General features: G+C 38.6%; 1 protein-coding gene and 1 long non-coding RNA gene across 3 annotated transcripts in view; both read left to right on the top strand.

The window, feature by feature from the left end:
- Positions 1–24,285, top strand: part of LOC144639320 (pancreatic lipase-related protein 2-like) — a 97,798-nt gene that overhangs the window by 4,868 nt on the left and 68,645 nt on the right. The window lies entirely within an intron of this gene.
- On the top strand, positions 1,965–18,512 carry LOC144639359 (uncharacterized). Its single transcript, XR_013568143.1, has 6 exons — positions 1,965–2,012; positions 2,116–2,199; positions 3,117–3,183; positions 4,357–4,415; positions 13,993–15,317; positions 18,455–18,512. It is a non-coding gene; the product is annotated as an uncharacterized LOC144639359 (long non-coding RNA).

Below are 24,285 nucleotides of genomic sequence, written 5' to 3' on the forward strand. Positions count from 1 at the left end.
AATACTTTAATTACAATACTTTAATTTGACACTCCCCTTACGGGGCTTTTCAGTGACAATAAATTACAATAGAAATAACAATTTTAAAATTATAAAAATTACAATGGTAAACATTACAATGATAAAAAATTACAATGATAAAAAATTACAATGATAAAAATTTGGATACAATGAATTACTCCTAATTAATCTATGTTAAAAACTCCTCCATTAATTTTGATTTTAAATGAAATTTAAAAGATGAAATAGTTTTAAGAGTTTTAAAGTTCGATGTGAGATTATTCCAAATGTTCACTGTTCTATAATGGAATGTTAGTGCTATTGGAGGTTGATGCTATATGATGCTGTCGTGATACTATTGGTTCTACATGTCAGACGCGAAGGTATAAAGAATACTAGCCTGCAGAACAGGCGGTTTATTTTGCGGGTCAAAGCGCGAAATGCGAGGTTTATTTTGCGGGTCAAAGCGCTTCGCGCGACCTCGAAATAACCCCGCAAAAAATAAACCGCCTGTTCTGCAGGCTAGTCGACAGGCTAGTCAAATTTAGGGCTTTCCACAAGTTGCTCGAGATCTCCCCAAAAGGTGCCCGTAATTTCTCAAAAAGTTGCCCAAAAGTTGCTCCAAAATCCAAAAAAGTTGCTTCTGATAATGATAAAAGTTGCTCGAAAGTTGCTCTAAAAAATCCAAAACGCAGCTTCTAATCACGAGAATTTCTCTACATTTATGCTAATTTCTCTTTGATAGTAAGCAGTTTTATGCAATTTTACAGCAAAAGAAGTATCTAAATAATATGTTAAGGGAAAAATTTGTTACATAACGAGGATTTCTTCAACTGAGAAAAATCGTGAACATATCAATGACGTCATGTTTGCTGACGAGTTTTGTAATGTTTTCATGCAAAATGAGCCGAAAGTTGAAATGTCTTCAGATGCTCCTCGAAAGTCTTCGGCAAACTTCGTTAATCTTCGGAAACGTTCGTGTTGCCTTTGAACAACACTCGGATAATCTTCGGAGATCTTCGGTCTGGAAATCGCTCAAAATGCAACAAGTTGCTCGAGAGAAAAAAGTTGGCGAAGGGGAAAAAGTTGCTCGAATCATGAAAAGTTGCCAAAAAGTTGCCGAGCAACTTGTGGAAAGCCTTAGTCAAATTAAACCGTTAATCGTATCTATAACTAAATTCTTGATTTTGATTGGTTCTGCGCGCGCCTATTTGTCGCGTAATCGGCGCGCGATCACGTGGGTGTCCAATTACAGATATCCAATTTGAACAACTTCAAATTGGATACCTGTAATTGGACACCTACGCCATTCGCGCGTCAATCACGCGCATATAAATGGGTTCTTTCTTGCTGTTTTTCCACTGTTTGTGCAACCAGTTGAATTTACCATTGACTTTTTTTCACACTAAAAAAGATTCTCAAAGACTTTCTAACCTCGAATTTTGTTATTGATACGATTAATTAGTAATTGGACCTTGTGTCGTCAGGAGCCCATTAGTAATGGGCTCCTGGTGTCGTACAATTCAGAGAGTAATCGTGCTCGTAGTTTCAAATCGTCCTCGCGCTGCGCGCTCGGCCGATTTTGAAATTACTCGCCCGATTACTCCCTGAATTGTACTCCACTCAGTCCAATTACTATTACTAACGGACAGGGCCGTACGTTATTTTTGGTGTGGAAAAGCGTCATCAAAAATAACGCGCCCATCTCCGCTGGGGTATAATTTAAAGACATTTGTCTTTTTGCCTAACGTTTCTGAAGAATAGTTTATAGTTTTGAAACTTTACGATTTTCAATCAGCTGTTCTCTTTCACCAGTTTCCCCAACCTCGTGCCTGCCCAGGGTGCATTTTCGCCCTCCAGTACAGTTTGTCTCGAGACAGCCTAAAGGGGCCTTAGGTGTCTCGAACTCGCGTGCGTCACGCGCGTGTAAACATTCCCAGAGCTCTTTGCAAAGAGCAGTTCCGCGCACCGCCGCCATGTTGAAACGCTGCCGAATTAATGGCAAACTGAAAGTGAGTAATTTATTAGCTGTTGCCAGCCTGTAATGGTAAAAGCAATTTACCATTTATCAATGTGTATCATATTTTAATTTTTGGTGATTTTTTTCACCAACAGCTAGAGAGCTAGAGCCGTGTTGTACTGTGCATGCATGTGCGAGGAGGCGCGCGATTTTAAATAGCTGAGCCACTTGGAGTGCAGGTAAGCTTTGATTAGGAAAGTAAGTTCGAAATTTAATTTGTTAAAGATTTGACTGTGATAATAAGATTTTTTTCCTTGTTGAGTGTTTTCCATGTAACTAAGCATTCTTGACCCTGTTTGAGAAGTATATGTTCAGGCCGCCATATTGTTTTCTGAATAGGCGGGAGGGGGGAGGGTGGGGGGGGGGGAGGGTACGGTACGGTATGGTCCTCTGTGAATTTTTGTGTACGAGTTATATACTAATGAATAATATATAGGAAAGAAAATACCAGATTTTGCCAAGGTTAAAATTTGAACTACAACAGTCAGGGTCATTCCATTTGATATCCACACTTATATTATTTTGAGATTAAAAAATTGTTTCTGAAGAGGCTTTGAAAGTCATTTTGAGGGGGTAGCCCAGTCAACATTCTTTGATCTTTCAAATATTTCTGAAAGGGTAAGGTTGGCTTTTTTCAAAATGCATATATATACAAAACAAAAAATTAATTGGTCGAAAAGTATTAAGTTTGTAAAAAGAAACTATCAAGCTGCGAAAGGCCTGAAGAAGTGCCTGTCTCAGGAAACATAAGTTTTCTTCAACTGGGTTAAAAGGTCAAGCCCGTCAGTTGTGATTGGTAGATTTCGATCCATTTTGTTTGTTTCTGTTTTTTAATATTATGATTGATGGCGGCAAAAAACACAATGGTTAGTTGGAGAATTCTGAATTATTTTCAGAGTTCGCATATCACTGAAAACTGCAATAAGTCCACTTGCCCCACCCCAAAATCCACTAGCCCTGGCTAGTGGACACTAGTCTTTGCACACTGACTGATATAATCCTCTAAGGTCAGTTTACAACAACTTGATGTTATTATGCATAAGAAATTAAACAATTTAAATCCTTTTAATTAGTTATTTTATTTCTTTCATTACAGATTTCGTTGTTGAAATTTACCTGCTGTGAACAAACAAAGAGCTCAGTGATATCAGTTTTTCAGTCTGGTATGGAAATCTTTTAACATTTATTTAAAAAAATATATACACAGTACTGCATGTTTATCCAAAAAATAGTGGCGGCTTACTATGTTTCAATGAACGTGCATATAAAGCCCGGGGGTACTCTCTATAATGGCCTATACGGGGAGGCTCCGCCCGAAAGGGGTACCTTTTTCAGGCTTCAGGTATATAAAAGGGTAGGGATTTCACGAGTTTCAGTATACGAAAGGGTATGGAAATCTGTCATTTGGCTATTTAAAAGGGCCTTTAATTAAAATATTTCGAACAGACGCAATCTATGGCTGTATTATTTTAATTTATTAAGCGCTACATAAAAATGACAAGAAAACGTCCTATTTTAAGTCCAGCCATGTCCCTTAGGTATATGAAAGGGGTACCTTTTTTCAGTTAAAGGTATACGAAAGGGGTACAATTTCTGTCAAAAATGGTATATTAAAGGGTAAGGGGTTAGAACTTGGGGCGGAGCCTCCCCGTATAAAACTTTTTGAGTTCCCCCCTCCCCCCCCCCCCCCCCCCGGGATATAAAGTTTTTGTTAGATTTCATTTTGCAGTGTACTTTATTTACAGTGTGCATGTACACTTAATTTTAGCAAATGATACGGTACATCCAATATTCTGTCCAGGTGAAGGTATAGTTCTGAAAAGATTTTGTTGTTAATCTGACAGACATTTCAGCAGCCTGAGCAGAAGTCATCTTTAGAGTTAATTCAAAAGTTGTTTGTCAGTTTATGCTGTCATCAATGTGACCCCCTAGTCCATTGATTGGTCTGATTTGGTGTTTAATTAGCTTCATAGAAATGCAGTGTCATAGAAACCTAAAAAGCGGCAAGATCTAAGGTGGCTGCCAGCCCCCCCCCCCCAGTTGGAGGGCCAAAAAAATTTGCATGCCTCGCTGCCTTGCCGATATTTGTAATTCTCAAACAGATACTTCTGGACTCAAGCCATTAACTATGTGTTGGTTAGAATAATTGGAGGCCAAATAATTACACTAACTGCTCTGCTTTCTGTCAAATTGTTAGCTGTTTTCTTTGTTTTTGTTTAGCTTGGTCAGCTGTTAAGGAGTTTTTGTTACTAATTAAAATTAGAAGAAATTCAGTTGTTTGATTACTTTTTAAAACATGAGAGCAACAATGTTTACAGTCTTGTATTTAATTTCAGAAACAGCAGGATGTTTAGTGACTGGCAGTTGTAAAGGTGTTGACTTTACATTGAAAATGGTAAGATTTTTGATTTAATTTCACTTGAACAATATCTTGACTGAAAAAGATGTCTATTTTATCAGTGTTACCAAAATTAATTTCTTCACACTCATTAATACATTACAGTGGAACCTCGATTTAACGAAGTGCCAAGGGACTGGGGAAATTTGTTCGTTATATCGAGGGTTCGTTATATCGAAAACCTCGATATAACGAATTCGCGGAAAAACAACCAAAATGTTCGTTATATCGAGGTATAGTCAATCAATTTTTAACAATTTTACGCTGCACTACGAACCCAGCATTTTCGGATATTGACGATTTCTGAAAATAACATTTATAATGTATAATATATGCACATAGATATGAGCATATGTACTTGAACTTGTTCTCTTGTTACAGGATTAAAGGATTTTCATCTTTGTTGGTCTGTTTCACATTCATCTTTTGTCGCGTGTTGACATTTTTTCGTTATATCAAGGTACATTTTACGTTTTGGTCTCTGGATTGTGTTCGTTATAACGAGGATTTCGTTACATCGAGGTTCGTTATATCGAGGTCCTGTTCCATACATTTTACTGTAACTTTGGACGGGCTGAAGAAAATCGTTCGTTAAACCGAGGACTTCGTTATATAGAGGTTCGTTAAATCGAGGTTCCACTGTAGTAAGATTATATAGGTTTTTATAATTTACGCAACATTTGTTCACATGGGCTAGGATCGAGGGACACAGGGTGCAGAACCAAGACAAATGAGTCAGACAAGTATAAAATCCCTAGCTTGTGATCATTACTTGAACTTTGCCTGGAAATTTTTTCTTGGCTGGATCTTGGTGAGAATATAATTCACAGCAAGATTCTCGCCCACACCCCATTGCTCCCATTTCATCCTCATTCAAAAGTGAAAGCCCCTTCCTATAGGTAACTTGTGATCAGGTCCTGTACAGTTTGCTTTACAAGATCACCCTGTTTATTTACTGAGGGTTATACAGTGTATCTCTGTAGATATTATGGTGTACCGCAGACAGGGCTTGAGACTAACGGTAGCCAACTAGCCAAAGGCCACTAAAATTTAGGTTTTGGCTACCAGGTTTAGCATTCCTACTAGCCACTTTGGCTAGTGAAAAGTCAACTGTTCTCGATAGAAATCAATATACCTGACCAGTGAAAAATTACTTTTGGCTAGTAAAATCTGACATGTCACTAGCCAATAAACCAGTGAGTTTAAAAGTTAGTGTCGAGCCCTGGCAGACACAGGATGTTGTTTACCCGGGGCTCGCCAGGTTAACCACAGTATCCACATGACAAGGGATAGGGAAGTTGGGGTGGGGGAAGGGGGTTGGGGGATCATGATACCACATCCCTTTACATTTTTTCACAATTTGAGAAGGGATAAATACTCAGTGGTACTTTAAAAACTTTCAGAAGCTATTCATTCATCCCTGACATTGTCATTACAACCACATTTTGACACGCAGTTCACAGGGATTAATTTTAGCTAAGAAAACACTTAGCTGGCTTTTCTGACCTTGGCAGCTCTAAACATTGGCCTAAGTTTTTGTTTTCTGTGGAATTTTAGCCAGATTAAGGTCTCTATCAGCTGGTGAAATTAGCCAGCAGCTGACCCTTAGTGACATCCCTGAGTTTAGCCAAATTGATATAGTACATGTATTGACAGCTGGAACCAACAACTTGTTATAGTAAAAAAAATGTTTAATAATATGTAGAAAAGTTCCTCATACATGACTTTGACTTAAGGGAAATAAGAATCATGATCAGTTAGGACAACAATTTGTTTGGCCAGCCAAAAACAATTCAGTACTGTAACCGCAAATGATAATTGTAAATACATGTACTCTGTAAAACACTCTCTGAGACCCCAGGGGGGGGGGTACTCCGGCTTGTAAATGACGAGGATGATCAAATGGAGGCAAAACTCAGGAACAAAAAAAATCCCTAAGTCTTCCGACATTACCCAAAAAAATCCCTGAACCAAAAATAACCCCCCGAAAAATCCCTTGTCAAATTTACCCCTTAAGAGCACAGGTTTCCTACGGTCAAACAAAGAGTCCTTAAATGGATTTCGCTCATACTCTTACCATGGGTAGGTCTCAATATGAAATAAATCACAGTATACTTTGTTTGGCTAAATATCGATTTGTTTTCGAGAAAATCGATAATTCTAAAATCCAGCAAAATTGACGCTTTCGGAGCTCAAAATTTATGCCGAGTTTGTTAGCTTCGCGTCGTAAAATAAAGCACTCTGGAAGAAAAATACCTATTTAATATCGAAGAATAACATCAAATTAGTATGTCGAAAGCAATTTCTGCTCTTGAAGTCCTTTTATCTACAAAATATAATTAAATTTATTCGACACACTTTTGATTTAATTCAAAATAGGTCAAACTTATTGCTTTATTTAAGTATGAGCGAAGCGAAATAAATGGCCGAAAATTTGGTACTAGACAGATAAATGATTGTTCTTTTCGATACTTAAAGGATTTCCTAGGGAAATGATTTAGTGCGATGCTTTCAGATCTCAAAGTTGCTTAAAATTCGCTAATTTAACCGACCGTGACATTGTTGATCTTATCAACATTATGTAAACAATCCACGCAAAGGTTAATTTTCCCCATGTGAACTTCAACTGAGTAAAATAAAAACATAGACTTGCTTACCGTGGTGTTCGCTGATACATTGTAAATCCTGTTTTCCTCATTTACGACAAAACCTAAGCCCTCGGCGAGGCTGTTATCCAATTTTCTTGACGCGCCATTTGTAACTGATTTCCACGTCTTGAAGTGACAGTTCTTTTCCATGCATTCTTGAAAACAGTCCAGTCTTAACTGATCAGTGTAAACAGGAATACGAAGTACTTTGCTTTAAATCAACTTAAAGCTTAGCAGCAGTGGTAGATAAATCGATACGGCCGGCGAATCTCCGTTTCGAAAACCGCCATTTGAGATTTGTCCCCGGGGGGTACTCCCTATAATGGCCTATACGGGGAGGCTCCGCCCGAAAGGGGTACCTTTTTCAGGCTTCAGGTATATAAAAGGGTAGGGATTTCACGAGGTTAAGTATACGAAAGGGTATGGAAATCTGTCATTTGGCTATTTTAAAGGGCCTTTAATTAAAATATTTCGAACAGATGCAATTTATGGTTGTATTATTTTAATTTATTAAGTGCTACATAAAAATGACAAGAAAACGTCCTATTTCAAATCCACGCCATGTCTCTTAGGTATATGAAAGGGGTGCCTTTTTTTCGACGTTTTTGCTTGTTTACAAGCAAAAATGGTAGAATAGGGGTTAGTAGACAAAATTTGGAACCACATATTTGTAAACTCTCAAGGGACTTTTTTAATTTCTCAAGGGACTGTTTTAATTTCTCAAGGGATTACTTTCCGCTCTGGGTGATCACTTGCGATTTCGTGGAAAAAACGTGACTTGTCACATTTACAAACGTTATATAACAATTTTAAAAGTGACATGTCAGCTTTCTTATCTCAACGCACGTGTTTCTGAAAGGCGATCTATAAAAAGCGTCGCACAAACTATGGATTGCGTAACTAAAACACGAATAAATAATCACTAGCACTTACATCGCGTTGAGAGCAATGTTGCATGAATCGGCTTTACAACATGCGATCGTATCTACGCAGTTCGAGTGGAATTTCAGTCAAAGACAGCAAAATTCTTTCGTATTTCATCTTCAAATATAATTCGAAAGCATTCACTGTATATGTGGCTTTTGTTTAATCCTGGGTCTTGATATCCGACCCTCGCCGAGCCTAGACAAAACGCAGCTTGAGTGTAACGATTTGTTTACGCAATGTTTTCTCCGACAGTAGTCGGAAATATCCGTATTGTTTTTCGTGCTTTTTCATGGAGCAATCGTAACGATACGGCCTTGAACACATTGAACGGCGGTCTACCTATAACAATTCAAATATAGTGTCGCAAAAACAAAGCGTCGAACGCATATTTTGCTGTTTCATTTGCTAATTTCGCTGCCGTAATCGACTGCCTCGAAAGGTCCTTGCAGTTTTAAAGTATAGAATTGTCAGATCTCGCTGAAATTTGCACTGTTTATTTGTGTAATGTTAAGGAATATGTGTATAAATACCCGGCGCGAACGAGCCATTTTTGACAAAATTATATGGCTGCATTTCCTCCGTGAAGATAGGAAATTGTTAAATTAAACTACAAAGAAACTGTAATGATAAGTTCGAAGAACAATGCACAGGATAAACCTTCGACTCATACTTCATGCAAAAACGTCGATATCTCGAAGAGACTTTGATTCAGTTAAAGGTATACGAAAGGGGTACAATTTCTGTGAAAAATGGTATATAAAAGGGTAAGGGGTTAGAACTTGGGGCGGAGCCTCCCCGTATAAAACTTTTTTGAGTAGCCCCCCCGGGGATTTGTCGGCCCTTTGTCCTGCGGTATGCAGATAATTAATTCACACTTGAGTAACTTCCGGCACATGAAATCGACAACCACCGTGACCAGATAGCACCTAACCTGCGATCAGGCTTACCCCTCCACCGCGAGAAAAATAACGCCTGATCACAGGTTAGATAGCACCCTCCTTTTCGAAATATTGGTTGAGGCACTATTTTTATCATTTTAACATAAGCTCTCAATGAAAAACTTTTGGGCTGAACTTGTAATAAAGTTTCACTTCAGTTAGCCACCGTTCGAGAGAGTTGTTAAATGGTTGCATGAAATCCGGGTGGAAAGTTCTTCTGTTGCGTTGCTTCGCTTTGTTTCATATTTTTTATCCAGTTCTTACCCTTGTTCAAATTCTTGTCCCTTCTTCAGTGGAAAATTTGAAACGACGTTAAAATCCGAACTGAGTTGGAGCCGGTCCCGAAGGTACCCGTTTCAGAGAGAGTTCGCTGTACACAAAACCTTAGATGGTGTCGTTGGATCCGTCTGACCCGTGAATGTCAGTTAAAAATATATATTCTGTGTAGTCTAGCCTGTAAACAAGCTCTCCTTCTTTCTCCTGTGGAGGATTGGGCGAAATAAAAGCGGGAAGGAAAGGTGGGGAAGGGGTGGAGGAAAAAGGGACCATATATCATGTATATGCAGTTGTAATACCAGTCACGGTAAACAATTTATAATAAAAAGCTGAACATTTATGACTGTTTACACCAAGGATGCTTTTCACTTCATTAGATTAAAGCTAGGTGAAGAAAAGTACACGTAATCAGAAGTTTGTTATGGACTTCTGACGTGATGCCATATTTTGTATTTATTTCTGCAAAGTACAACAAAGCATTTATACCAAAGTAGCATTATTTAAAAAAAATGAGCATAATTAAAGTTGAGCATTTTATCGGACAAAAAACAAGCATTGTTAGAAGCATAACATTCCCTTTTTACCAGCGTAATTGGAAGGGCCTCTGGTATTCAGTTAGAAAGAACTTGCATTCAAAAGATACCGCGTTCTAGAAACAAGTCACCCCGTTTTAGCTGCTGATATTTTGGAACTTTTGTGTGTTCAAAATACCATATCTCGTTCTAGATATCGTCTGATATTGAAAATCCCGTTCTAGATCGGGAACCCAAAACCACGATCTCATTGGACGGCACAGAGCCGTTTTTGGGGAATACCCCAGCCTCGACAACTCCTTCCTAATAAAGTTCGCCTATTGAATTGAGAATTAAGGTGATTATAAAGTTATTACTTTATATCTCTTGTTGTTTGGAAACTTGAGTCGTATTATAATTACAAACGTCTTATTTACGAAGGAATAGACTGCGGATAATATTTGAAACTTAAACCGTTTTTCCCCTAATAGCTTCCAAATCAACTCAAAAACACACCGGAAAACAGGTTTAAAAACAAAATATTTATATAATGACTATGATATTTTTAATACATTTGGGTCCCCTGACGGCGAGGCGCTTGTCTCTCCCCGCAAGCTCTGGCGGGGGCACCTTCCCTTGTTTACGCCGGACCCCAACAGAATATATATATGGTCATATTTTTTAACATTCACGGAAGACGGATCCAACGATAACATCTTAGATTTTGCTTTCACCTGTTTTGCCTTGACCTAATCAAGAACTTGGACAAAGGTAAGAACAAAAAAAACTATAAAGCGAAGCAACGCAACAGAAGAACCTTAGACCCGGGAGTTAAAAGCGCTGCCATGCAACTATTTAGCAACTTTCACAAATGGTGGCTACCTGAAGTGAAACTTAATTACATGTTCAGCCCAAAAGTTTTTCATTTAGAGCTTATATTAATATAGCAATAATATGGTGCCTCAACCAATACTATACCAAAACACAGGGTGCTATCTGGTCACGGCGGGTGTCGATTTCATGTGCCGGAAGTTACGCAAGTGTGAAATACATTATCTGCACACCGCAGGGCCGACAAATCTCAAATAGCAGTTTTCGAAAAGAAGATTTGCTGGCCAAATCAATTTATCAACCACTGCTGCTGTCCGGAACGTTTCGGTCCGATTTTCGGATAGGATATGTCTTCTGTTTACACGGATAGGATAGGCCTTCTGTTTACACGGGGCCGTTCTGGAACCGGTGCGGGACGGAACCAAAACTGGACCTGCTATTTTGCAGGTCAAGTTATTGAACCGTTCCTGACCAGTTCCAGAACCGTCCTGTGTAAACACATGGATCGGTGCCAAACGCTTCCGTGTAAACAAAGGCCGATCCGGTCCGGTCCAGTTCGGAACGGCTCCGGTCCGGTCCCGTGTAAACGTAGCCTAGCTGGTTAGAGTATAAAAATGACTGAAAAAACGGCAAGGACAGGATCAACACCAGGTGTCCGTCTTATAGAGATCTTCAATAAGGGAGAGTTGACTCTACAACTGTTTTGCCTTAGCCTAATCAAGAATTTGAACAAGGGTAAGAACTGGATAAAAAATATGCAGCAAAGCGAAGCAACGCAACAGAAGAACTTTCGACCCGGAAGTTAAAAGCGCTTTCATGCAACCATTTAACAACTCTCTCGAACGGTGGCTTACTGAAGTGAAACTTAATTACAAGTTCAGCCCAAAAGTTTTTCATTGAGAGCTTTTAATTATGTTAAAATAATAAAAATAATGCCTCAACCAATACACCAAAAAGCAGGGTGCTTTCTGGTCACGGTGGTTGTCGATTTCATGTGCCGGAAGTTACTAAAGTGTGAATTAATTATCTGCATACCGCAGGACAAAATTAAGGGCCGACAAATCTCAAATGGCGGTTTTCGAAACGAAGATTCGCCGGCCGTATCGATTTATCTACCACTGCTGCTAAGCTTTAAGTTGATTTAAGCAAAGTACTTCGTATTCCTGTTTACACTGATCAGTTAAGACTGGACTGTTTTCAAGAATGCATGGAAAAAAATGTCACTTCAAGACGTGGAAATCAGTTACAAATGGCGCGTCAAGAAAATTGGATAACAGCTTCGCCGAGGGCGTAGGTTTTGTTGTAAATGAGGAAAACAGGATTTACAATGTATCAGCGAACACCACGGTAAGCAAGTCTATGTTTTTATTTTACTCAGTTGAAGTTCACATGGGGAAAATTAACCTTTGCGTGGATTGTTTACATAATGTTGATAAGATCAACAATGTCACGGTCGGTTAAATTAACGAATTTTAAGCAACTTTGAGATCTGAAAGCATCCCACTAAATCATTTCCCTAGGAAATCCTTTTAGTATCAAAAAGAACAATCATTTATCTGTCTAGTACCAAATTTTCGGCCATTTATTTCGCTTCGCTCATACTTAAATAAAGCGATAAGTTTGACCTATTTTGAATTAAATCAAAAGTGTGTCGAATAAACTTAATTATATTTTGTAAATAAAAGGACTTTAAGAGCAGAAATTACTTTCGACGTACTAATTTGATGTTATTCTTCGATATTAAATAGGTATTTTTCTTCCAGAGTTCTTTATTTTTCGACGCGAAGCTAACAAACTCGGCATAAATTTTTAGCTCCGAAAGCGTCAATTTTGCTGGATTTTAGATCAGAATTATCGATTTTCTCGAAAACAAATCGATATTTAGCCAAACAAAGTATACTGTGATTTATTTCATATTAAGGCCTACCCATGGTAAGAGAATGAGCGAAATCCATAACAGGGCTCTTGCCAAGAATTTTCATTTTTGTTTGAAATTTGTGCATAATTGTCCTCTTCATTGCCAGGAGGGGCAATATTTATTTATAACACAAAGAAAACCATAAAAAATTGAACGCTCGTGTTTGTTTATTCATCATACCATAAATACTCCAAGGCTGCGCCAAGGCACTTAAGTTCGTTTTTAATACCCAAAAAAATCCCCTATTTAAATCAAGTCACCCCAAAAAATACTTGTTAAATTTTCCAACCCCCAAAAATCCCGGAATCGAAAATTTCAAACCCAAAAAAATCCTTCGATCATCCCCATCAGTTACAAGCCAGAGTACCCCCCCAGGGGCCTGGTACATATCTACACTAGTTCAAGCAAGTTTGTAGGGGCTGATAGAGAGGGATGTCTTTTTAAATAATGATAGACAGCCCTGGGGCAGGGCTTACAAGTACTTAATTTAAAGGCAAATGCTAGCAGATTATCAGCTTACCAATTTTTGTACACTTGAATACCTTAATTTATTTTATTAGCACATGACACAAACTAGTACCAGTATTTCCCAAGACCTGTTTGTCAATTTGTGCCAAAAGAAATTTACAATTCGTTCGATCTGTCATTTATTGTTTTTATTTGCTTTTAAAATGAGTAAAGGAGGGTAAATAGGCTGATGAGAGAGAAAGGCATGGTTTAATAAATTTCTCGCTCCAGAAATTATGGTTATTTGATGCAAGTTATTTGAGCCGGAAAGTGGAGATTGGGGTGGGGTGGGGGGGAGGAGAAGCTTGTAGACTTAGGATATGAAACATAAAATAAGAACAAACAGTCATAGAATGTTTCTATAGTTCTTTTATGTGGATATTAATACCATTAATATAAATCTAGACAGTAAGAGACGGCTCAGTAGTTTCACTCGTCGGACTATGCAGTTCTATTGAGCAATAGTTTTTATAGATGGCATGAAAATCACAAGACAATATCAGACTAGCCAATAAAATAGATCCACGAGCATGATTACCCACTGTTATGTCGACATACTTGTACTCTACTAAGCTCCTGTGACTAGTGAATTGTACATTTCTAGCTACACTGTATCGTAGCAGCAGTGCTGTAGAGCTCGGCCTTTAGCAGTTACCAGTTTTGCTTTTACTTTGCTATTCTCCCACCAACCCACTTCCAGGGCAGTCATGATTTTGTGTATGTAACTTTGTAGTGATTTTAATCTGTATGGGCCTTTAGTTATCTTATTTAACAGTGATTGTAATATAGTTAAGTGAAGTTATGTATAATTATAATAAACTGCCTGGTCCCAAAAGTGGCTCAAGAGTCTGTTTCTGTGTTTAGTTGTACTAATAATGTAACCAAGGTCTGCACCATCGGCCTTCTAGATGTTTGGTAATCAGTAAACCTGTAAGGTTTGTGTTCACACATACAGCATTTAATTTATTGCAAGTAACATTATCCAACCAGTAAATGTCTTTATTTGGTTTTCTTCAGGAACAAAGAGCTCAATCGTCGTACATGCTGTCCACTCTTGATGTGAAGGTCACAGATATACAGTCAGTTAAGTACTGGAAAAACTTTATTCATTTGTGTATTATCACAATGAAACTTGTTTATTTAACAACAAGAATAATCATTTTAATTAGTAAATATATTTCCATTATTGCTCAGGTTTAACATTTGTTTTCCAAAATTGATCAACTAGTAAGGAAGCAGCAATAACATGAATGCAAATTTTTAATCCAGGGTATTATGATTCCACCAAAGACTCTTCTAGTGTTTATTGATCTGTGTCTGAACCAAATTGTCCTACATCAAAATTGAACATTTATAAAGTAAAAATACTGTTTAGAATTTGGACTGTCTGCATGCGCTGAATGGATCTTGGACTTTGTACAAGAGATGGGTGTAAGAGTTGACCTGATAAGGGGTTAGCTCCACCCGTAAATCTCTTCTTAAGTAACTTGATCTGTGAAGCAAAGACTGGCCTTACAAAATAAAAAAATGTTGGAATTTTGACTGTCTGCATGCGCTGAATGGATCTTGGACTTTGTACAAGAGATGGGTGTAAGAGTTGACCTGATAAGGGGTTAGCTCCACCCGTAAATCTCTTCCCGAGTTACTTGATCTGTGAAGCAAAAACAAGCCCTACATCAAAATTGATCAAAATAAAAAAAAACCTTTTTGGAATTTAGACTGTCTGCATGCGCTGAATGGATCTTGGACTTTGTACAAGAGATGGGTGTAAGAGTTGACCTGATAAGGGGTTAGCTCCACCCGTAAATCTCTTTCTGAGTTGCTTGACCTGTGAAGCAAACTGAAAACTGGCCCTACATCAAAACTGATCAAAATTAGAATATGTTTGGAATTTAGACTGTCTGCATGCGCTGAATGGATCTTGGACTTTGTACAAGAGATGAGTGTAAGAGTTGACCTGATAAGGGGTTAGCTCCACCCGTAAACCTCTTCCTGAGTTTCTTGATCTGCAATGCAAAGACTGGTCCTACATCAAAATTGAGTGAAGCCGAAAATTGTTATTAATTAATTTGTTATATGGAATTTGAATGAATGATGGGTGTTTTCACTATATTATTTTAAGTTAAACACAAATTTCCCCATCAATTTGCATGTCAAACAAAGACTGATTTAGAATCAAATTTGCCAAAAATTGAAACTTGCGGTCTTTCAGGACCTGGTCTGACCAAATAAATTATTAATGACGTTTTTAAAATACAATGTATTTATATTTTTTTGTCTTTTACAGGTGAAACCATTGCAGCCGTTTAACGGGATGATCTTTCACTATTGCCAGTAAACAGGTGAGCTCCCTTTCCATTTTAAAGAAGCCTGTGGTGCAGGCAGATTTACCTTTGCTGTGGAAAACATTCAATATTTTTTGGTGGTGTGAAATAATTCAGATATTTGTCTGCATACGTAGGCCTGCATATCCTTTTGCTCCCAGGGTCATTCCCATGTGTCACGCCTCTCTTAGGGGCGTAAAATTTAAAATGTATGTCTGAGAAAACTAGGCAGAATTGAAAACATTTCAGAAGAAGGGGGTTAGCCGATCCCCACCATGTTGCATAGTGAAGCCCTACCCAACTTGTAACCATGGTAACATTTTTTAGTTGATTGACTTTGTTGTTTTTTTAGAACAGACCACCCACCCCCCCCCCCCCCAAAAAAAAAAGAAACTGCCCAAGTGGCATGACAAAAGTTGTCATTTCGCGTCAACTTTAGCAGTGTGTATTGCTTAATATATTCAACCAACAGATTTAGTTTCACATCAACATAACACTTGTCCTTTGATAAATGTTTCTTATTTCGCAAAGATAAACATGAATAAAAAAAACAAGAAATTTCACCGAGAAAATTTTGAGTTATGAGCCTCAAAAGGTCCAAAATAGGTATCTTTGACCTCAAATGACGTTGCCATGACAATGAATTTTGATGTCCCAATGACCTCAACAGGGCTCGACACTAATTTTTTACGCGACTTTCCATGTTGGAAAGTAGCCTTCAAATTTTACTTTCCATCTCAAATTTTACTTTCCAAAATGGACGACAGTTCAAAAGTTGCTAACCATGTTTAATTAATATTAAAAAAATCTTACTATGTGTCTCGGCATTGTTTTAGTTGTTAAAAGTTGGACGTCTCATCCTCGTTCCACTAGCGCACCAAAACTGCACTCCAGGTTGAGGGTTAAACTCGACTGTGAAACACTAGTCCCTTCAATACGAATCCTCATGAGACAGTCTAATACTTCAACTGACAAGCATGATTTCCAGTCTGACTTTATTTTCCCCATTACTGAAAAACCTCGCTCACAAAATGCTATTGACAGCGGTAGATTCAATGTAATTTCAACCAACATAAGGACATTGGGAAATCTGTCCTGAACGCGTACATCTGAAGTGCTTTTGCCCGTTTGTCCTTCGTCAACTTTTTCTTTTTCGCCTTCTTTTTGTCCAACATCACTACTACGTCGAGAAAAACCAAACTAAAAGAGACTCATTTCCCTGGAAAGATTTTGTTACATACCTTCGCGACAGAAGATCAATATTGCACGTGTTTATAGTACCCAGACCTCCTCGGGAGTTCTCTTGATCCAATATGGCGGAGAATGCGAGAATAGCGTAAAATTTGTCTTTTTAAGACGAGTTGTCATTGTCATTTGGCTATTTTTTATCATTATCATAATTTTTACACACTGTTTTCCACTTAAGCCTTTTAAGCATAAAATTTGCTTTCCAGTAAAGCCTAAAATTTACTTTCCAGATCGGGTAAGTATTTTGGTTCATTTTCGTTTTTTTACTTTCCAAGAAGAAAATTTACTTTCCAGTGGAAATCGGGAGAGTGTTAGTGTCGAGCCCTGCCTCAATTTGTTCATTTGTAAAAACCTTGCACAAGTTTGTCTTAAAATATTTTCCTAAACATTATTGGTATAGCTGCAATAGAACACCAAAGATGGCCATGTCTAATTCTGACTAAACTATTACGAGCCACCTTAAATGCATACAACAATACTAGAACAAATGTATAGGAAAAAGTGTAATGGATTTAATGGTGGAGCCCAAGCCAATTGTTAAATTCATTGCAGTTTAGGCATGTTACGGACGAACGGTTACGACAATTAGATATTTACAAGAGTACACGCCATTACAATCATAGTTTGTCCGCTTAGAATTTTGTACATCCTTTACAATCTACAATGCATCAGGGCTCGAGACTAATTTTTTGGCTAACTAGCCAAGTGGCTAGTGACAGCTTTGATTTCACTAACCAAAACGTATTTTCTACTAGCCACAATTTTAAGCATAGTTCTTTTTTTAGGGTGGTGGTGGGGGGGGGGGGGGGGGGTGAAAACAATGTCCGCTAATGTTTAAACCTTTAGCCGTAAAATGTTCCTTAAATCTTCACGTTTTTTCCCCTTAAAAATTGGGCTTTGTTCTTCACTATAAAAAACTTTACATGTACACACGTTTTTGTCAACTAGAATTTTGTTTAAAGCTTCACACTCTCAACAGTTTACTTGTCAGTTATAATTATTCTCTGAGAGACGATTTTAATAAATGCGGTTTCTTGCCACTAATGACTGTTTTTTTTACTAGCCATTTTGGCTAGTGAAAGACCAAAAGCGGCTAGCCAAAACTGCATTTTTACTAGCCTTTGGCTAGTTGGCTACCGTTAGTCTCGAGCCCTGAATATGCATGCTGCTAAAGTTGACCTAAAATCACAACTTTTGCCATGCCACTTGGACCTCCCTTTTGGTTTGGGGGTTTTGGGGATGATATGTTCCCGAAAACAATAAGCTGACCCCTTGTTCTGCCTGGTTTACTCAGATAGGGTCTTTCGTGGATTGCGGACTCATGTAGGCTGTTTACTGATGACAAAACTCCCATACCGTAAATGATCTAATTTACGCCCTGGGCACCTATTACGTTTTTGGGGTCCTAGGGGAGGCATTAAATAGATATGAGGCTTTTATTAGAGAGAGGCGTTCATTTCATTTTAACAGCAAGAACTTCAACAAAACAATATTGAATAAGAATGCGTAGTTTGCTAGTGGAGTAAGACCCAAAACAGGGCTTGTGACTAGGAGACTAATCTACTGGTAATCTGCGCTAATGTAAAGCCCACAAATGTCGTTCCTACAATCTTGGACAAAACTGTTAAAACACTTAGCAAATTTCCAAATATTTAGCTAACAGAGTTCAGTTTCGCAACCCCCCTCCCCCCATTTCAATGTTGTTAATGCTTTAGTGTTTTTCAAACAAAGGCTGTCGAACTGCAAACCTCAAGAAACAACATTGAGTAGAGGGGAGAAGGGGATAAAATCTTTTTATCTGCTTGAAAGTCAGGACATTTGCAAAATGCGTGAAATTTGTATGTTTCAACTAGTTTTTTCCAAGATTGTAGTAAGTTCGACATTGACGTTATTTCGATATTTTTCAGATGAAACCACTGCTGATGTACAATGGGATGATCTTTCACTTTGCTAGTAAACAGGTGAGATTCCTTTCCATTCCTTAGAAGTCTGCAAACACAGATAGATTTCTGGCTGTTGTTGTTGAACTCTGTTAAAAACATGCATTTTGTCATGCTTCATGCTTGGTCCCCTCTTTTGGGCGCACGGGGAGGGGATGGCGGGGGGGGGGGGGGGAGGGTGTTCTGCTCTCAAAAACAACAGAGTCAATCAACCAAAAAATGTTACCAGGGCTCAAAATAATTTTTGAATACTGGCCGGTCATGTTGACCGGCCAAATCAATTTTTGCTCGGTCATGTCTCGTTTTTGAGCGGTCAAAATATTGAGTATTATGATTTTTTCATGATCGTGCTGGTGAAAACACGCTACGAACTCGTACTTTCTAAAGGTGTATATAGTTTTTTAAATCCACTAACGAGTGCTATTTTTCTTGGCCCGCCTGACAGTTGAAACTGTATTCGTACGCGTGTTAAATTAATAGCAGACGTTGATTGATGCCATGTTCATTGTTGTCTGTTTAGCGTATTTACAGACGTGGATGCAAACCGTAACAAATCCGCGTGACCGTCTCATCTGTATTCAACAAATTTGTGACTGCAAGAGCTTGCTGCTATGATATTTTATGATTTTACTGTAAAATGTCATAAATACAGTGAATAAATTTTTTTTGCGTGTGTTATTTATTTGAAAGCCGTGTACGTGACCGGTCAAAATGACCGCCGAACCAAAATTTTGTCCGGAGAAATCGTCATTTTGGCCGGACATTGTCCTTTGACCGGCCGTTATTTTGAGCCCTGGTTACCGTGGTTACTAGTTGGGTTAGGCCTGCATGCAACACACAAATAATTAGTACAGTGAAACCCTGCTTAATACGGACACCCCGGTATTACGGACAATTTCGTTGGTCCCGACGAAAACATCATACATTTTCTCTCAAATTAACCCGCTTAATACGGACACTCGTTAATACGGACACTCGTTAATACTAACACTCGTTAATACGGACTACGGACACTTTACCTTGTCCCGAGTGACAAACTGTCGTACATTATCAACCCCACATTACGGACACTGTTTATCTGTGCACTGTCAGTATTCATTGTCGCGATTATTTGCTAACTTCACCCCGGTCAAATAATGACAGAATTGGACGAGTTAAAACGATTTTATTACAAAGAGTAGCTAAATAGTGTGACTTCCAAAAGTTTTGTCGAATCTTCAGTCCGCCTGGTTGTGTGGCAAGCTAAAAGCTTGCAAAGTAAAGTTACCGACTTTTCAAATGAGTTTGTAGAGTTTAAGAAGGGTTACGGTCAGATTTTCAGTTACAAAGGAAAATTTTTGGAAAACTTTCTGTTGCTGTCGAAATGCGTTTTATTTCTTGTATATATAGTAAAGTTGCGACATTTTCAAATAATTCAACCTTTGAGTTTGTTAAAGTTTACTTCGAGTGCCTGACTAGATCGTAAGTTGTTCGTAAAAAACTATTAATTTTGGTCAGAGGGTTCAAAGTTTGCACTTATTACAGTTACAGTTTTGTTGCCGTTCTTGTGTCGATAAAACTTGTATCCGTGATTTTTTTTCTGAGACCCCGCTAATAATATGGACACCCCGTTAATACGGACAATTTGGCTTGTCCCTTTGGTGTCCGTATTAACGGGGTTCCACTGTAATAGTAATTGGACTGAGTGGAGTACAAATAAGGGAGTAATCGGGCGAGTAATTTCAAAATCGGCCGACCGCGCAGCGCGAGGACGATTTTAAATTACGAGCACGATTTCTCCCTGAATTGTACGACAGGCGAGGTCCAATTACTAATAAATCGTATCAAGAACAAAATTCGAGGTTAGGAAGTCTTTGGGAATTTTTGTTAGTGTGAAAAGGTCAATGGTTTTACAAACAGCAAAATAGAACCCATTTACAGTGCAACGCGCCTTACCGTGGCCACCCGACAAACTTTTTTACAAGTGCGCTCTCGTAATATTATTATTTGTTACGAACACGCCTTCTTACAAAGTTGAATACGATCAAATAGATACTTGTTATATCGTATATGTCAACAAAACGCAGTAAAAACATTAAATATTACAAGATGAAACTTGTAAAAAAGTTGTTAGGTGGCCACGGTAAGGCGCGTCGCACTGTAAATGCGCGTGATTGACCCGCGAATGGCGTAGGTGTCCAATAGACCTTATTCGTATTCTCGGTATTGGACTGGAACAAGCTTGCGATGGAGGCTAATGCAGGTAATCTTTTTAAATGCAAATGACATGAAGCTGTTTTTAATGATATTTCCCTACATGAGCCTCTATTGCAAGCTCGATCCAGTCCAATATCGAGAATACGAATATTTTGAAGTTGTTCAAATTGGATACCTGTAATTGGACACCCACGTGATCGTGCGCCCATTACGCGACAAATAGGCGCGCAAAACCAATCAAAATCGAGAATTTTGTTATAATCAGCCGACCTCTGCCTACTTTACTTACATGGAATTCAAGGACTTTCGACTCACTTAGGCTGTTTATGACAAACTCCAATATTTGTACCAGTTGAGGTCTTGTTTGGGATTGCACGTGAGTAAATGATGAAAAGTAAGCAAAGCATGAAAAGTGCAGGGTTCGCACAGTCTTGAAAAGTTCTTGAATTTTAGGGGGAGTCCTTGAAAAGTCCTTGAATTCCATTTTTCCTTGAAAAATCCTTGAATTTGTGTGTAAGTCCTTGTAAAGTCCTTGAATTTTCTTCAACTTCGAATGTAGTGGGGTCGAAAGAGAATTGCTTTACATAGACTTTGGTCACGGTCTTTTCCTGTGTAAAGCAGCTTCAAACACTAAAAAAGCCGGGTGTAAAAGTAGCTGATAAAAGGAAAATTGAGAAGCAAAGTAAACCAACTGCGCACGTGAGTTCAAATTCAAATTCACAAATTCACCATCGGTTTTGTACAGAACTCTTAATTGTCCTGCGCATGCCGCATGCACTGGGAATGTGCATTAATGTACCATCTGTGAAATTACATTCCTCATAGGTGGTCCTTGAAAATTCAGTTTGGTCCTTGAAAAGTCCTTGAAAAATGGTTGCAATTTTTTGTATGAACCCTGAAAGTGGTTTCTCTTAGTGATCAAAATAGCTTTTGCCGTGCCCAGATCGGTCTGCTTAGGGGGTTTCATTCCAATTTTCCATGGCACACCCCCTTCCTTCTCATATGGCAGTCTCCCCGGGTCCCTTAACAACCTCAGTATGCACACATTTGTGAGCTGCTCCTCTCGTACTGGGTTTAGACGTAGTTCTCAGGATCTGAATTGGGACTTCTGATATTTTAATATTCTTAAGGAAGAAAGGACGTTTGCGCGAAAATCTTTTATCATTGAGATTTTTTTTTAAAATTTCACTACTGCTACTTTATGAGTTACTCATGTCAGAATTGTAAATAAAATGGGGGTCACCGTTTTCCTTTGTGAGATACAATATCTAAAAGAAGCTTCAATTATGCCCATTTTTCAAAATTTTTACAAAAAAAGGTCTTACGTGTTTGTTTTTTTTTTCAACAAATTTCAAAAGGTGCCAATCGCACCCCATCCTCGGAGACCCAGGGGCAGTTAGTGGGGGCGGGGGAAAGTCCGTGATACGGGCGAAAAAGAAATCGGCTAAGGGACCATTCATTTTTTAGAAGGGGGGAGGGCCGGAGGAATCTTGGGGGGGGTCACTAATTTTTTACAGTGGCAAAAGGGGAGGGTCATCGTTATTTTCGTTTTTGAAAAGGGGGGGTCGCATAGAAAAATACTGCATTTTAATCCAGATCAAAATCTTTTATTTTCAATAAATATTAAGTGATATAAAATGTGACAGGCCAAGCACGACTCCCGCTGGTTGCTAAATGTTAGCCTTCAGTCTGTTAACGGAGGATTTGATTAACGCTCTCTAGAGCTGTTTCAGTGATGATCTTTATGCCATTGTGTTTGCTAGCTCTGTGGCATATTTCGTTAGGTTTATCGGATCATGTTGGTTGAAAGATTCTTAAAAGCCTTTAAAGGAATGTTGTAGTCTATATTGTGTATCGGATCAGTGGATTTCTAACTGTCAACTCGTATTCTGAAGTGGCGGTTAGTTCGTAGGATAACGTTTCGTTACCACAGTTGTGAGGGTCTATAAATATCCGAGTCTTTTAAAGGCTACTGCACAGGGACCGCGGAGAGGGAGGGGCTAGGGGGGCTTTAGCCCCCCCCCCACTTTTTTACAGTACAAAAAAATTACAATGGACAAGAAAAGAAACGAAGAATTACTAAATAAAAAACATTTGGTTTTTGGACACCGCGTTGTTGATTTAGTTTGTAAAGGACAAAAGTAACAGCAGTTACTATTATCAACATAGATACATAAAGAACAAGTAAACGAGGACTATTGTCTCAAAAGGTTTCAGTTATAATCGAGTAATCTTATGATACTGCAGGATCAGGATGTCCTTTATATTACTATAAACTGGCTCTTTAAGGAAGAGCGAACTTCTCATGAAAAAGGCTTGTTTCATCATTGGTCAGTTTCGATCCGAACAAATGGCTTTGGTTTATAAGACGATACGGTATATTTTCGAAGTCAGCTGCTAAAGGTTATTCATTTTGTAACAATGAAATGAAACTGTGCTTTCTGGTAACATCTCAGTTACCAGTACTTTAACACGGTGAGAAAAGTTCGTGTCTTGAGTAGTTTTATCGAAAGTTTTTGAAGCAACTTTTCTTTATTGCGACATTTCGTCAGTTTTTAACACAACATTTTAAGTGCTGAACGTTTAATTTTTAATTTTAAATGCATTTTCTGGGATCTAAGAGAAATTAAAATCCAATCTCCCGCATGCCCCCGGACGGCCCCTAGCTGACTCACCCTTGTGTTTTCACGTTTTAGCGCCCCCCCCCTCCCCCCCACTCAAATTCTTCCTGCGCGGTCCCTGCTGCAGTCTCTAAACATTGAGAATGATGGTTTCTTTGAGTTGTTTTTAAGCTCCCCTTAGTTTGAGTTGTTGTGATTTGCGCTCTGGGAGCTATAAAAGACATAAAACTTTACCTCCATTATTGTTGATCTGTTTTGTTGCGTTACTTGCATCCACCAATTGAAATAAATTCTATGGCAGTTTGATTACTGCGTTTGAAGTCTCTAGTATGCCGCAACCATCTCTTCTGGCAAATGTTTTATCTAAAGCAAGACTCGAGTTTCGGTCCTTCAGTGGACCTCATCAGTTGCTGCTATGTCAAAGTCTCATGGAATGATTTGAAATCAATCGATTTGCCGTTTTTGTACTTGTCTGCAGGATCGAAAATTTTGGTTTTTAATTGGCTCACGTAAATGGACCAATTGTGTTAATGTAGTTTTGATCCGTGCTTAAGTGTGTTTGTTTAGAAGGCTATTTTTCGCATTTTTGACCGTTAAAGGTCACTTCTGATGCTAAAGAGTGGTTCTTTCTTAGCCGTGCGAGAGTAGTGTTCCACATAAGGAAGAAGGGCTTCAATTCGTGTATATTTCACGGCGTGCGCTTGACTGTAGCATAAATTTTTTTGCGATCAAAGATAATCTTGTGCAACACAGCGGAATGGAGCTCTGTCAAAAAAAGAGGTTTGATGTGAATTTTTTTTGAGGTGCATGTGTGTGTGTGTGTGTGTGTGTGGGGGGGGGGGGTCGCAAAATTTAATATTCCACTTTAGGGGAGGGCCTTTCTTTTTTTACTCTACTACAGGGGGGAGGGCCAAAAAGTTTCAACTGAATACACACAGGGATTCCTCCGGCCCTCCCCCCTTCTAAAAAATGAATGGTCCC

This window comes from Oculina patagonica, chromosome 14 (genome assembly GCF_052425735.1).
Source record: "Oculina patagonica isolate OP01 chromosome 14, crgOcupat, whole genome shotgun sequence".
Classification (NCBI taxonomy): Eukaryota; Metazoa; Cnidaria; class Anthozoa; order Scleractinia; family Oculinidae; genus Oculina; species Oculina patagonica.